The sequence below is a fragment of the Tympanuchus pallidicinctus genome, unplaced genomic scaffold (assembly GCF_026119805.1).
Source record: "Tympanuchus pallidicinctus isolate F22 unplaced genomic scaffold, pur_lepc_1.0 scaffold17, whole genome shotgun sequence".
In the NCBI taxonomy this organism is placed as follows: Eukaryota; Metazoa; Chordata; class Aves; order Galliformes; family Phasianidae; genus Tympanuchus; species Tympanuchus pallidicinctus.
The window spans coordinates 16,943,659-16,956,268 of record NW_026294690.1 but is presented as its reverse complement, the minus strand read 5'-3'; the positions used below and the strand labels follow the sequence as shown (position 1 = coordinate 16,956,268).

General features: G+C 41.1%; 2 protein-coding genes across 10 annotated transcripts in view; one reads left to right on the top strand and one right to left on the bottom strand.

Annotated features, from left to right (window-relative positions):
* Nucleotides 1–12,610, top strand: part of SHQ1 (SHQ1, H/ACA ribonucleoprotein assembly factor) — a 1,172,872-nt gene that overhangs the window by 385,111 nt on the left and 775,151 nt on the right. The gene's annotated exons all lie outside the window — the stretch shown is intronic.
* Nucleotides 1–12,610, bottom strand: part of CHL1 (cell adhesion molecule L1 like) — a 108,700-nt gene that overhangs the window by 62,607 nt on the left and 33,483 nt on the right. The window contains exon 1 of one of the 9 annotated variants that reach the window (XM_052679007.1): nt 6,245–6,386. The exons of the other annotated variants lie outside the window; for them this stretch is intronic. The gene's annotated coding sequence lies outside the window, so the exon portion shown is untranslated. Of the gene's footprint in view, nt 1–6,244; nt 6,387–12,610 lie in introns of those variants that run through there. 9 annotated transcript variants of the gene reach the window in all.

Below are 12,610 nucleotides of genomic sequence, written 5' to 3'. Positions count from 1 at the left end.
TTACACAGTAGCATTGTGGGTTTTGCAAACAGCACACACTTGGAACGTGAGTCACAGCAAATAATGCACTAGTTGCAGAAAAACTTGGACAGTATCAAACAAGTGGCAGGAAGCAGAAGAATTTGAATGCAAGCAAAAGCCTGGAAGTCTCTGGATGCTCTCATGAGACTCATCCTGTTTTCAAGACAAAAGTGTTTTCACTGCTTGAATCTTGGAGGTTAGAACCTGGAAAATTAATGCACTTGTAAGCAGACTATTAAATAAGATGCTTCCTTCTCATTTATCTGTTATTCCAAGGTTACTTTGAGTAGCTTTGTGCCCTCGGTGACCATGTACCAACTATACTTCCAAAGCAGCTCAAGTGTTACTGCATTCAGCCAACCCAATGTGCCATTTTCTACTCGGACCACTTCAGAACACTCGGGTTAGTTCAGCCAAAGCCTTTCAGATCTTTCCTGTATCTGCACAGTCTCTCTCTCTTTGGCAATAACCATTCTCACCTGCAATGCTCAGGTGACTGGGACAGCTCACTTGCATCTCACCCATCTTGACACCTCTCACAGCCCCCCTGAATGGGGCACTCCTTGCTCTCTTGCACAGAGCCATTCCCAAAGCACTGGAATTAAGCCACTTCAAAAACAAAAATAAATACATCCCAAAGGAACTGATTTAACGGCAGATAGAAAACATTTCTCCTTGCACGTTTGTAAAAATGCAGGTAACACACAGGGAATGCTTTCCACATCTTTTGAGTCACAAAACACAACCCAGTGTTGGGTTAAAGACATCCATTACATCAAGAGGTAGACTCAGACTTATCACTAGTGTGCCTCCAGATAGAGAGGTGATACTGTGATTAATTTCAATCCATCAGAATAATGTTTAATTATTAACAACATTCATCTCCCAGCTCACTTGAATTATTAATACTTGATTATCTATTAATTGATTGTATTATTTTTTCATCAAGTGCTGGAGTTTCCCTCTATAACTATTTCTGCTCCAGCTCTTTCACCACCCTGAAATCACCATAGCCCTACTAAGGGCAGTGAACTCATCAAGTAGTGAGAAATTAGCAATTGTATCTCATCTGCGTCAGAAACTGGGCTTGTGAGAAAGTCCATCGGCATGAAAAGAAAATACCTTTCATTCCAAGGCTATTATCAGTAGTGACAGCTTAATTTTCATACACTGTGCCCTTCAGTGTACCACTGCATACAGACAAACTTCAGGCCAGCAGAGAAAAGCAATCATCTTCTAAAGGCCAACATCTGCTGTGTTGCAGCTCACAGTACAATTTGCTCCTCTTGGCAGTGAAATATTTAAATGTACAGAAAGCAAAAGGTGTAGTTTTTTCCAAGGGAGATCAGTACAGAATTCTCTCTAACCTGGATATGAGAAACTTCATACTTGAATATACCCAGATGCAATATAGCATAAAACCATAAGATTGTAGTGTGCATATCATAGCATCAGGGAAACCAACTGCATTAAGGTTACTAAAATGAAACTTGTCTTCTGATCATTGCATTCAGCAGTGCACAGGAGATGGACCAAAGAGGGCAATGAGGACTCCCATGGCATTAAGGGCAGTAGTGGGAGGGCAGCATGGTAACATGTTGCAAACGTGTGTAGCATTCTCATACAGCTTACAAAACAAAATCCACGTTATTAATCAAATCTGAATGAGAGAATTTAGGATGAAAAGTTGCATGAAAATTGGCTTTCAAGGATGAAGGACTGAGAGATTCATCCAGACACACAGCGACACGTTGCACAACCAGAAACCACAAGGGAATGAAACGGACCAGAAACAACACTTGGATGACCTTTGTGCTCAAGCTGAAGAGAGTGATGAGCAATGAGGAGATTATTATTTTTTACGTACAGCATATTAAAAGCTTACTGACACGCAATTCATAGAAATAATGAATATTTAAATTTAGCTCATATTAAAAAAATCTTATTAAATGTTTTATTTTGCCATCCCTAATGAAACAAACAAATAAAAAGAGTAGTGATTCCTAATGATATACGTGGCACACAAGCAAGATTGCTGGACATAATGGATAATGCTGGACCAGATGCACACATGGACCAGATGCACACATGGACCAGATGCACACATGGACCAGAGCTCTTCCGGCACTCAAATAAATGCTTATGGATGTGGAGTGTTACCTCAGAAAATCGTGGTGTGAGTTACAAGTCTCAAATATGCCCTTGTCAGGGCAGTCCTGTGCTTTCCTGGAATATTCTGCTGCTTTTAATTAAGGAGATGGATCAGAGGGAATTTGGTCCCCAACTTCAACAGACTTCTCATGGGACCTTAAGAGCCTACTAAAACTTCTTGTGTCCATCTTCTCTATTCATTCTTTCAGTGGCAACAGTGGGGAAAAAAAACAAAAAACAAAAAACAAGCAATTCTTTCCTCCAGCTTACCCACAAAGTCTTTCTAATAGGCAAAGATCACATTTATAGTGCTGATATTTCTCAGTGACCAACTCAATTGGTGTCTCCTGAGCCTCAAGTAAAACACCATTTGGAAAACCTGGAAACTGACTGCTCACTCTTGCAAGTCTGCACTAGGTTCACCCTGCAGAGGCAACAGTCCAGGGCCACATGCATAGGGAAGCCTGGAGATAAATCCAAGTTTCTGATACTGAGAATTTTAGTAAGTTGGGTTCAGCCAATAGTTCTCCTGCAGAGCAATTCCCTGCCATGCTTCAGTCATTTATTACGTGACAGGACGTGCGTGCTGATCTATTTTGCATATACTATTACTCACCAAGAGCATTTAGCACCAAGGCCCTCTGGAGAGCCCATTATGGAGGATTATGGACTAAATTGGCCAAAGATGTCCCTGGGGAACACAACTGCTTTGGTGCAGGAGAGAGAAACAACTGCTGCTGGGGCTAAAGATAAAGGAGGCAGGGAGGGACAGTGTAAGAGTTAAAGCTTTCTGCATTGAATTCTCTAATGACTGCATCAGTGACTAATCCCTAATAAACTAAATTATTTGCAATAACATACTTCTGACTCAACATTTGCTATAGCCAGATGTATAGGATATTCTGAAGCATTTCTTATAAATCTGGTTCAATTTCATCTCCTATTGCTAAAAACTTCTTTTATTTTTTTGCTTAGAAATAGCTTGCATTACATCAGTAGCCTAATTAACACATCATGCTTATTATTTGAGCTCAGTATTACAATAATTAATTCCAAAAAAAAACTTCCACGGGACCCCAGTATGTGCCATGTACCCCTGGTTTGCAATGGATTTGTTTCCATTATCATACAGACACCTTTAGGATAAATTAGGGAAGAAAAATAAAGACATTTTCTCTACAAATGGAGTGTTTGTTTCTTCTTCATCTTCTCATGCCTTTTTCATTTCCACTTTATACCTCTGAGGCACAAAAACTCAGAGCAATTCTCAAACACGAAGTATCTGTATTTAATCAAAATTAAGCTCTATGACCAATCTGATAACAAATCACTGGAATGTAAGTATTCACACTTTCCAAATGCAGCATGATTGTAATTACATAGCTAAAAATTGTAATGTGGTAGTGTTAACTTATGCTTCAGAACAGATTTTTCTACTATTCTACACATAGAACACACCTGATACTTTTATACGTGATCGCTTTGTCTGGCCTTTGGCTAGAAATTGAAGTCAATTCTTTCAAAACACTTTTTTCCTTTCTAACAGACCCGACTAAGAAAATTGAAGAGTACCTTCTAGTTAGAAAGCCTTTGAATGCAAGCAAAATAAATAAGCCTTGCGTTCACTCCTTTTCTGGAAATGCCATCTTGGTTTGTACGGCAGAGATCACGCTTAAGAGGTTTGTAACTTCAATTGGGAAACTTCTTCCATACCAAAAAGCATAAGATACAGCAATTTGTTATTATTTTCCTCAACCATTCCAACAGCAATTGAGAAAGAAGACTGTGGCTGGAAACAGGTCTTTCTTATGCTTCTGAGGACTCTGGTAGAGCTGGATAAAATAAATATATTCTGATCTTACTTCTGAATTAAAGATGAAATAAAATCACCTTTCTGAGGTCCAGGAGCATTCTTCAAACCCTTCCCTCTGGGAAGAGCATTGGCCATCAGTTTATCCTCCTTTCACAGAAGCAACTGTAGAAATGAGGCTGAGCTTTCCACACCACAGATGTGATTGCTTGAATGCACACAAGCTCTTTCTGCCCTTAACCAACACAAGGAATTGCCTTTTGCTTTACATAGCAGCCAGCAACTGTGTTTGCATCCTGGAGAAAGAATAAGAAAATCCCACATCTCCCTCTGTAAGCACAGATTTAATTGACTCTGTGTACAGTTCACGGTGAGGGGGCTGAAACCCATGGATTCAGTCACTGTTTCCATCAAATATGATTTTTTAAATTATTATTTATTTCTTACAAATGCAGAAGCCAGTCACTCTATCAAGGAGGCTTAAAACTTACTTTCTGCAAGCAGCAGTGCAAAAAATCCTAAACACACCAATGCTTGTGGAAAATAAGGTCAATCCTCTTAGAAAAAAATCAACTTGTAGTCACTGAATTCCTCTCTTGTCTTTTGGGGACACTTGCTTCCAATAGGCCTGACTCAGCCTTCTGCAGATACATGAAGAGAAGCTACTGATCTAATGGCACAGAAATATCTCTGCTAACATGAAAACCTACATATGCCAGCATGGGGCATTTCAAAGATAATTTTATCCTACTGCATCTTGTTATCCAAATGGAGAAATGTCAGCAGCGTATTAAGCTGATAGGAAAGCTGAAAGACTCATTAAGCCACATTTACAGTATGAGAACATGCAAAATGGAATATTTTCCAGGATCATTAAAACAAGACTTAATTACAGAATTCAGGTTTATCCGTGTCACCCAATGTCACAATACTTCAAGATGGATGAGGGGAAAAGGCAAAAAACCCTCAGCAGCCACATTTAGCACCACAGCAGTACCTGCATTATTCATCATCACTCATGCAATGACAGATCCTAAATAATTAGTATTACTCCCATTAATTAAGTTACGCAATTCTCCCACCTAGAAGAGGATTTGTAAAGAAATGCACACTAATAACATGTCGGCCACAGGCTCTGCCCAACAGTGCCATGTGTGCCAGTAGCACACAGCTCCAGCTTCCACAAACCATAGAACATATGGGTTTTAACTGAGAGTTTTACTGTACTTGGACATTTTTTTTTCCTTTTGTACAATTTTGTCCTGCTAATTTTCCTTCAGCTGTTGTAGACATGAAAATTTGCTCACATCTTACCAAGACTGATTTCTGTTTCATCTCATGATACAAGCCCTGAAGCATTCCTCAATTTCCAAAGGAAAGAATTTACCCGAGGCAAAATTATTATTCTTGTATTTTGTAAAAGAAAATGTTGGTTTACTGCTGCAAAACACACACCTGTGGAACACACAGACATACCTGAGTGAAAGTTCTGGATTTCAGGGTGGGAGATGGACAAGAATGCAAATCACCTTGCCAGAAAGCAAAGGAATCAATGCTTACAGATAGCATCGATCCTGTTGCTGTAAATAGAACATTCCCCTTTCTTTTCCCCAATCTCAGAGCATTATACAAATTGTAAAATGCCACAGCGTTTTTTAACAATACGATGGGTGGTTTTGTACCTGCATCTCAGACCATGCAACCAAAAAGCTCTGGTTATTGTAGAACAAACACAGGTCTACCAGCTATGCACTGCCTGAACTTCTGCCACTTGCACTCTGCTCTGTTGGTGCTTTGAGTTATGAAGGGCACCATGCACAGGGTTGCACTGGGAGTCCCCCACTGGCAGAGGTACAGCAAGAAGAGACTGAATAGCAGGTCTACTGAGAAATAAAAAATCTGGGCTAAACATTTGAGAATAAGGGAAGAAAATATCTGATCTTATAACCAAGATGTGCAGTAAACAAAGCTGTGTCACACAAAGCAGCAAATAGATTATACACAAAAACAGCACATGGAAATTCATGCCTTGACATGAAATAGTCACTGCAGTTGATTCATCAATGGACCACAAACATCTCAGTAAAACGGGCTCACAAATGTTCACGTTTCCTAAGCTCTGCCCCACGCACCATCAGTGGCACCTTGGGACAAGAAAACCATATTCCACATAAGCTCCTTTCTGGTGACCCAACCAACCAACCAGCTGTCAGCAGGCAAAACCTGCTTCAGATCTGCTTTTAATAAACTGAAATCTCAAACCTTGTAGTGATGAGTGTCCATGTTCCTCTTCCTGTTTGGGACGGCCACACAAGGCTGATGACTGCTGCCTTTCTCCTGCCTTGTCCTGAGCTGCTGCAGCAGCACTGGCTTAACAACACAGGGGAGCTGCTACAAGAAATCACTGCTATTTCAGAGAATTTAATCTGAAGTGCTCCACAGATGCAATGAATGGCCATTTGAGTAGTGAGTCATCCTTCCTCAGATCCTTTTATGGAACTTGGCTGGTGTATTTTAAAGGCGTGTTTCTTAATACTTAGTTTTGCAATTTTCAGAGTGATGCATTCAGGAGTTGGGAACATGGATCACGTGGCAGCAGAGCCACGTTTGTCAGTGGAAAGTATTCAGCCCTATATTTCCTCGTATATGGTACTTGCAAAACCTAATCTTTAGGATACTTGACTTTGTTCTCCCACCTGCTATTCAATGAACTCCTAGAAGTCAACAATTTAAATATTTTAAATTCCATTTTGCATCGTAGCTGAGTAAATTATATTTTCAAGTTTTTAACATGTATTCCAAAATTCAGCTTATTTCTGTCTTTGAACATCATGGCAATCTCAAGGTATTCTTTCTGCTTTCCATAGAAAATACCTACATCTGCACTCACTTTGCAGGAGAGCCTCTAGTACAGTCTGCCTCAGACTGGGACAGTTGGCCCAATAATCCAGCACTGCTTCCTGCTTAATTAGCTAAAACTCCCCTGGTGCTATCACTTCCAACAAGTACCTGCCAGACTTGCTGGCTGCTAGCACAGCTTCTGCAGGACCAGTGTGAAATGACTTTCTAGCACACATTTACCTACACAGAGTATCCAGGCTGTAAATCTGCATTACAGAGACAACCAAGTTCCTTCCAGAGAGATCTCAGGATTCACCAGAACACTCTCCACCAATTCATGAGGATGGCACCTTCTCCTTTTAATTGAGTTTTCACTCAGTAAATTATTTTAGAATATTCTATGTTCTCCAATGGATGTCAGGCTGCACCTGCCTGAGGCACACCAACAAATTACTGGCACTGAGCAGCCGGCTCAATAATACCTGCCAATATTTCTGGGCCTTTTTTCAAATGGAAAACTGAGATGAGCTGCAGATGGGTGAAAAGCATTGGACTTCAAGATGGGAAAAAGCAACAAGCAAGTCATAGATATCTGACAATCTGTCTGACACCAAGCACTGGAAACAGGAAAAACAGAGCTATAATCTCCCATCAAAAACAAGTCAGTGATGTTATCTAACCAATCCATTAGTAGATAATATATTTATTATTTCTAGCACATACATATGATGTACACATATGATCTGTGAAGGACAACTCCCACAAAGAAGCTGAATCAATTGCATTAATAGCTTAGGGTTGAAAACCATTATTCTCTGCAGGTCTACCAACCTACAGTAAAACACTCAACTTCACGCAGAAAAATATCCCAAGGAAATCCAATTCCTTCAACCTTTCATTTAGAATACCGTTCCCCCCCAGGTTTCTCCTCAGCTGACAGCACTGTGCTGGCTTCCTGCCCCATGGCAACATCACCTCCCAGTGAGGCTCAGAGCACAGCTGTGGGATCCTGTGCTGCACTTCCCTTCAGACACAGCTCTCTGAAATGACAGATCCCTCCTTCTGGAAGTGTGAGAATGACTTGGAACACAAAACAGAGTGAAGAGAGACCGAAGCTCAAGTTAATCCTTGCACTAAAGCAACCTTTTCTCACTGATTTTTAATACTTCACGCAAGAGGGAAAAATAAAGTTTTGGGCTTGAGCATCGCCAGCAAACCACAGGGAGCCCAAAGGCTGCAGCTCAAAAGGAGAACTTCAAAAAACATGTCAAAAGCATTACCAGTTTAGAGGGAGACGAAAGGCCATGTTTGCATTCAAGCCCATTTGCTGAGGAAAGCATTTAATAATGAGTGGCATCAGGAGCTGGCTGCAGTTATTCTCAGCTGCAGAGCAAGCAGCAAACAAGTTCCGCATGCACTTTCTTGTGCCTGCCCCAGTACCTTCACAATGCCCACAGTGGGATAACACCACTGCATAGCATATTATGGGATACATGGCCTTGGCAATGGGTGCTGGATACATCCCCACCAACGTGCCCCCGGAGCCATCAGTGCCCACACTGCATCCCCTACTGGGCATCACCCATGGATAAAGCCATCAGAGAGAAACAAAAATCCTGTGTCATGAGCAGGGTTTGGGCCAAAACAAACAAATACATAAATAAATATTTAAAAAAAAAAAAAAAAAAAGCATTTAGGGGATAAAGGTTGCAACACTGGAATAGATTGGTTTGATGAGATTTTTTTTTATTTTTTTTTTGGCAGAGGAAAAAGTACCATTTTCTAGAACAGCTTGCCGAGGAAATGAGGTTTTTACACTTTTGCAGTCTCTCCCATCTATCCAAACCCATCAGTCACTGGCATAGGGGGAATTTTCAAAGGAAAAGTCTCAAACTAGCACCTCTACTGAGAAAAAGTACATTGGAAATGCTGTTTGAGAGTAGCTGAATGGCAAATCCCAATATAGACACTGGCAAGGCAGACAGCCTGAATGTAATCTAGGCTGAGAGTAACCCAGCATTATCTTCTGTCAGCTGGAGAAGACAGAAATTGCCTGAACTCTGCCTCATACAGAGCAATGGGGGATGCAAGTCAGTAGAAAACCAAGGTTTTAGGTTCAGAGGTTACAGGATGCCTTGTTTTGTTAAAAAAAGCTCAGTTTTAAGTCATCTGGAGAGAATTACTCTCCCTGTAATTTTGGGCTGCATGGGTATTACCACCTTTTTTTTTTTTTTACCTAAAACTGTTTTGTGGAGAGATCAACTGAAGTTGGTTACTGAAAACAACCATGCTGTAGGTACAGAGCAGGCCAACAGACAATCAAGATCTCTTCCATCATTAACTGATAGGATTTCTACTTTCCTTAGGTCTTTTGAAGGCAATAAGCATTTATTGTAGGTATGAAACATCCTTCAAAAGGTTTATCCCCCCAGCAAGTAGTTTGTCCAGAACCACCATGCAGCAACAAAGACTCACTCAAATTCAAAACTAAATCATTAATCAGAAAGCAGTTGCTGGGAAAGCGGCTCCTGCCTACTCTAAGAGGTTTCATAGCCATCCCATCTGCAGCCTGCCATTTGTTCGTTAATTTCCAAATGACAGATTATGAGCACAGACAGTGTCCCTTTGTTCCACACGCAGCGCGTTGGGAACAACACGGGGTTCCCTATTAGCAGCCATCCCTCACCCTGTGCTCTCACCCCATCGGACGGCAGGACCTGCCATGACCTCCAGCTGATGCAAGACCACAACAAGTGTTTATGCTGCAGCACTCTCTCCTGAGCTCTGGGAACACATGAAACCCCCTGCAGCAGCCGCAGCCCCAGCAGCCCTTCTCTGGTATTTGTCTGGGCTCTGAGTCCCATCAGATGAGGGAGGATCCCGAGCATCTGGCAGATGTCTGCGTTGTGCCATGCAGCAGATTACAGAAAGCAGCCCTTCAGAAAAAGCATGCCTATTAAACCCAGAGGAGCGAGGACAGCACCTGAGTTCTTGGATTTAATGAGCCAGCATCACTTAGGGCTCACTCCTAGCAAATGTATAAGAAAATAATTTCCTTGTAATGAACTCATGTGGCAATTGGCTTTGCCCTTTCTGCTTGCTAATAATAATAAATTTTATCCAAATTACTTCGGGCAGCAGGTAGATTGAATACTCTAAGCCCTGAATGCAAGGGCAAAACAGCAACTACAGTCAAGTAAAAAAAAAAAAAAAAAAAAAAGTACATCAGGCCATGTTTAAGTTTGTCTGTTTGTTTTTCCCTTTTGTTTTTAACCACACTCTGATTCAACTAAGGATTTTCTGTCATAACACAGAACGCTCACCTTGGCAGGGAGGTGCTTAGAAAGAAATGACTTCTTCGCCCCAACCAGGCAGCAGTGAATAAATATGCAGAGTGAGATATCTTGAGGAGATATCTGCTCTGTGGTAATGCTGCCACTGCACAGCCAAGGAAGACAGCACAGCCACATAAACAGATTAGCGGGCACCAGCTGTCAGCACAATTGAACAACAATCTATCTTATAGATCCATAGGAATAATTTCCACTGCAGCAATTTTCGAGTTAGCATGACAGGACAGGTTTTGAGGAGCTATCTCAATAGCACAGCAGCATCTGAAGAAAATTCCAAAGTAATCTGTCACATTTCTGTCAAGACACATTCAGGACTAAGTGTCATTCTGTTACACATCAGATCTGAGGAAATGGAGTTGCAACCACTTCCAAGGTTAAGTTTTAACAAGCAGTTGATTTGGCTGGCTCAGGCATCATTCTGTAAGTCTGCTTGGTGTGCACAGAGACCAGGAATTACAAGGGTACGAACTGAGCATCCTTACCACACAATACAGGTGGCTGAGGAGAGGCAAGCTGCTGGCCATGCATCCAAACCTTCACTTGAGCAGACATTTCCCCATTACCACCCTATGCACTTTGCAAAGCACATCGGATTTGGGAAGAAAAACCCAGGGCTGAGCCTAACATGAGCTGGCACCTCACCACTGCCCATGTCAGCTTGAGGCAGTGCCCACGTGGGGACTGTTCTTTTCTAGAGAAACATCACTCTGGTTAACGCCATCAAGGCTGGAGAGGGGTGCCATAAGCAGTTTTCAGGCTGTCAGGAAACAAGGCCATTTCTCACCCTTTTACAGACTGAAAGGGTTACTGATCCCTCAGGACACGATATTTGCAATAACAGTAGTAATTTGGGTCACAGACCCTCAATCTCTAAGCAACCGCTTTGCTTTTCATATTTTTCTTCCTGGTTACCACAAACAATAGTCAGACAAAATCATGATTTCATATTCTGGCCTGATCACCCCCACGTTTTTAATTAATGTATTTTTATTAGCGTTTAATCTGAAAAGTTTTGAGCCCCAGAGGTAAGGAACGGCCAAACGCTGCCGCTATTGAAATGGGAAAGAGGAATGTTATTCAGTTTGGATTTAGTATGTTGGAAGACAGAGGAACAGTGGTCAAGCAATGGAATTAAGAACCCAGAGGAATATAACTTGAGAAGAAATAAAATTTGCTTGTGAAGAACTAAGCATGTCAACCCAATCTTTTTTCTCTCTTTAAATAAGGATAATCACACTATTATAAGAGGAGCTAAATACCTTTTGATGAAAAAAAGTATCCCATTGCAATGGGAATAAACACAGTCATAGAGAAACTATCCTGTCTGCTTCCAAACAGATGGAAAACACCAGTCCATCTCCACAGGGGAGTGCACTTGACCCAGTTATTCACAAATGACTTTGGTAACACAAAGATACAGTACGGAGGAGCTTCAAGCCCTGGGGAAAATAGTACCAGCATACCAAGTGATCTCAGTGTGTAGCTAAAACATCAAAACTTGTAAAGATAATTAGGCAAAAAAAAAAAAAAATACACAATGTTCAGCCTATTTTGGAAATAAACGCCGACCTGAGGATGTGCTTTGTAAGGTAGGCAGAACAGAGAGGTCAGGAAGGATAAAACCTAAACGTGAGTCAGCAATGGGAGTCTGCCAGAGAGACAAGTGGTGGTTTGAGAAATGCTAACAGATGTTAACCACAGGACATGGAAGGTAATTATTCACATCAGGTTTAGAAAACATGACCTAGAAAGAAGGGTATTTGCTCAATCCATGAAAAGAGAGGTCCAAAATGTAGACATAAAGGCTATCTTCCAATATAAAAAATGTTTTAATTAAGAAAATGATCATACTTCATGAGCATGAGAAGTAACTCCTTAAATGCACAGTAAGAAAAGATACAATCAAAACCATGAGTTATACAGAAAGTTAATCAATGGAATGTGTTATCTCCAAGGAGGCTGTTAATACCCTCACTGGAAGGCTGCAAGGTCACCTAGATGACTCTTTAAGCTCCTGGGTCAGATCTGCACTCCAGCACTTTCGCTGTCAAAAGCATCCAGGAAGTAATACTTTACATTATCTCCACTGGAACAAAATGACGAGGAAAGAATCATTTGGCACAACTGAGCACTGCTGCTCATGCTTTACATAATATGCATTTTGAAGAACAATAACATTCTTGAAGTCAGGTCATCTATGGACAATCAGCTGTCATACTTCAGAGTTTGCAGTGATTCTGTTCATAAAGGCACTTCCATCCCAGTTCTGTTAGCTTTCCCAAGGTCACACCCAAATAAAATCAAAATAGAAAAACCTCCCTCATCACATCTCTGCTTAGCATCCCTATTTCCCTGGTTTCCTAACATGGACTTTCTTCTAGAATAATCCATTCAGGAGGAAGAGGGTGGCACTTAATACAGTTCCTTCACTGCA